Source organism: Syngnathus floridae, chromosome 10 (assembly GCF_059516105.1).
Source record: "Syngnathus floridae isolate MCC-2025c chromosome 10, RoL_Sflo_1.0, whole genome shotgun sequence".
In the NCBI taxonomy this organism is placed as follows: Eukaryota; Metazoa; Chordata; class Actinopteri; order Syngnathiformes; family Syngnathidae; genus Syngnathus; species Syngnathus floridae.
In genome coordinates this window covers 12,055,001-12,058,749 of record NC_142422.1, presented here as the reverse complement: position 1 = coordinate 12,058,749, position 3,749 = coordinate 12,055,001, and positions in this window count along the sequence as shown.

Below are 3,749 nucleotides of genomic sequence, written 5' to 3'. Positions count from 1 at the left end.
ATGCCGGCAGTGTGCGCGCCGCCGCGGCAACAATAGGGCGTTTGATACCAGCTTTTTGTCACGGGGAACAAGCGGGACGTAATTGACTGAGTGATCCATCAAATTCATCTCGAGGTGTCAAGTGCGCTGAATGTAAAATTCAAGTCAAATTATTGACAACAACAAAAATAGGGGCTGACTTGCAACGTGAAATCCAAAATTCAGACAACTTTATGTAACAAGACCTTGAAACAGGACAAGAGGCCGTTTTCGGGTGTGAAAAAGCATCTCTTGCAAAGTGTCTTTATTTCAAATATTTGTGATTGGATCACCGTCGCCGACCGCGGACAGAAACATGACAAGACGTGCGCTCTCTGGGTCGCTCGGCCGAGATGGACGGGGCCCGGCTAGCCGCGGGCGGGCTCGCTTGCCACCGTCTTGTCTGGCTAAATAACTCGGGTGCCGTGATGAAGTGCCGTGACATTTTGCCGCTGCCCAGAAGGAAATCATAAGCCGGCCTTTTTTTGTTCGTCTGGCGTCATCAGAAGGTCAAATTGTCCAACATTTACTTCATGTCCAAACAGCCATGGAAGACAGAAGATGACAATATATATGTCACTTGAACAGCGATTTTGGTTATTGGCGGTACAATATGACCGTATTCTGTATGGAGTCAGCTTGCGCTCAAACACGTCCAAGAATGAACAACATAAAACGTCGCGTATGTGACAATGCAGCAAAGTTTTGCCGTGATGGCCATTTCAAAACCTAATTACAAGCAAATCCAGGAAATTCCTTCCCGCGGATCGCTCCAAACAAAGCATTACTTATGCATGGCTTGACCGGTGATACGTGACCCCCCCCCCCCCCCCCCCCCCCGGACAACAACCCCCCCGCACCCTGACCCGCCCCGTGCCGAACCCCGAGCCTCCTGGAGGGTGTTAAAACCTGTCGCTGGCCTCCCCGGGGAATGCTGGGAAAGGAAGGCCTCCACATCTGTCCTCCGCCTCAGGCCCCGGGGAGAGTGGGAACGTGACATTCCTCCATTCGCAGCAAGACCAGCAAGAGGACGCGCAAGAAAGACAACAGCAGACAGAAAAAAAAAAAGACCAAGAGAAAAGAATCTAGTCATAACGTGAGAAACTGATCTCATCAATTAATATCAATTCAATTAATTTCAATAATATTCTTTTAATAATTACATTTTTATTCAATGGCTTGTTTCTTTTAAGAGCGGTTGTCAATTGTTTCTGTTCTATTGGGAGATGATTTTGCTCCAGTTACATAATTCCCTTCCTCAATTTTGCAGTTTCCACTTTTTGCTTTCAAAAATGTGACCCCATCAAATCTTGTTGTTTATGGCAGACAAGGTGACAGAAATTAAGGAACATTCTGAGAAATTTCTTCTCGCCTGTTGTTGCTGTCTGTTTACAAAAAGTCTTAGCATTTCAGATTTTCCTGTGATGTCATTATTGTTATTTGTGATAATACCTTAAGATTTTAGAGATGACTTTTTGATAGTGGAAGTTTTTTTACTTTTTGTTATCATCGGAGGATGGATGGAGGCTTTCCGTCTTCATCTTGTTGTTCTTTGACTTCTTCTTCCACTCTGTGGTGATCTTCTTGTTCTTCCGAAGCTATCCATCACGCCTCCAAATGCCCCGAAGGAGGATAGCAGGCACCCCAGGCCCTCCGTTAAAAGCTGAGGAGGAGGAGGTGCCGGTGTGATCTTTAGCGCAAAGCGCCCTCTGTGGCCCCCCCCTCCCGCAAAGGCAGCAGGGAAAGTGATTAGGAGTCTCTCCTCCCTGCTCGTCCATTTTCACACACATGCTCTGGCGAGACTTTTCTGGCCCTCTGCGAGTAAGGCTCGACGCTCTTCCGCTCACAATATTTTTTCAAACGAATGCCAAAATGATGTCGAAGGGCTTGAGGAGGTGAGCCGCGGGAAACGAGCTCCTGACATCAGCACAGCTTGTTTTTTTTTTTTCTTTTTTCACAAAAGCAACAAAATAAATCAAGAAATGTTCTTTGTTTGACTTGTTTTTGGGGGCCGTGCCGCCGCCTAATGTTGCTACGATCTCCTTTATCTGTCGGACAGCTGGAGAGTTTATGTGTGTCAGCGAGAACACAAGCAGTGTCACACGTTCACACGGGTTGTGGCCAGGCGCGAGGCGGTGACCCCTGTCTGTAGAGTCAAGCTCCCCCCCTCCCCTTGTGCGGCGGCCCCACTGTCCCCGCGCGTTGAAGATCTTTATTGGAGCCATAAAGTCATCAGTGCTCTGCCTCCTTCTAATGGAGTCGGTAATTGGTTCCGATGAGCTGTGGGAAAAGCATCTGACTAAGTGGTAGCGTGTAGCTCATTAGCACGCTAATGCTAATGTCCGCACCAATTAACACCAGCGTCATTCGTCATCATTTGCTGCAATCTTGGCTTGTGGAGTTTGGGTAAGAATTTTTGATGCCGCTTTGAGACCCAAACTTTCAATGAACGCAATGGCATGATTGTAAAGCAAGAACTTTTGTTCTTTTTTCAGACGGGCATAATTATTTGCGGTTTTCGTCTGAGATCTATTTGGGAAGTGCATCAGTGTTGATGAATTGAGCCCCGCTCCCCTCCATCATTTAAGTTACCCTACAGTGTCGATAAATAGCCGTACAGCTAGATCACAGGTGTCAAACTCAAGGCCCGGGGGCCAGATACGGCCCGCCACATCATTTTATGTGGCCCGCGAAGACAAATTATGCATCAAATTCGTGTGTCATTACTAGAATTTCAAATTGTCTTCACTTTTAATATCGGTTTTTTTTTTTTAAATATTTGAACAGTTTTTACTCATCTGATTTGAAAACGAGTTATTTGTCAGTTTGTTTTGTAGCTTTTACTGTATATAATATGAGGTGCTCATACATTTATTTGGGTTGACAGTCATAATGGCCCTCCGAAACAAGCTATGACTACAATGCGGCTCGCGAAAAAAATTAGTTTGACACCCCTGAGCTAGATGGACTCCGGGAACGGACCGACGTGTGCTGTCAATCATCTGGCGCAGTGATTGACAGGCGCTCGGCGGTGCGTTCACCCCCTTGTAAAAACAGGGCACTTTTGCACTCTGCTTTTTTTTTCTCTCAGCTGCAAAAGGTCCGAAAGGAGGACATGCCGCCAACCCCCACGCGATCTTTTCTTGAAGACGAGATGCTTGAGCTGGAAGAAAAAGTGACACCTCCTTGTTCTGGATGAGAGGACAACAACTGTATAAAAGCCCCCTGACACCCCCCTTCGCCATTGTCCTTTCTCCCGCTGACCACTGCTCAAGAATTGCCCCCTCACCCTTGTGACCCCCCGCCACCGGGCCCTTTCACTTGGCACACAATGGCCGCCGGGACCCGTGTTATTTGAGGCACTAAAGAGCCGCTCGCCCCTGAGACAAAGCCCACCCCCGCCGAGAGCTCTCCGGCCCGTTCCTCCGCTAATGACAGGTTTCATACACCGCAGCCCCCACACCCCAACACAACACCGAGTGTGGGGGGAGGGGGGGGGCGTCTCCCACCGGCCCGCCGCTGGGCTGCACTCTAACCTGTTACCACAACAAGGCCGCCTCCCTCAATCTCGTCAACACACAGGTACACTTTCACTAGCGATGTAGCACAGAAACTGAGATTAGATGACACGAGAGGAAGGGGAGGAGCCACACGTGTATGAGAGAATATTCACCAAAGTGCTTTTTATGAATGCTTGAAAATATATGAGGAGAGGTAGGCTGAAATCAAAT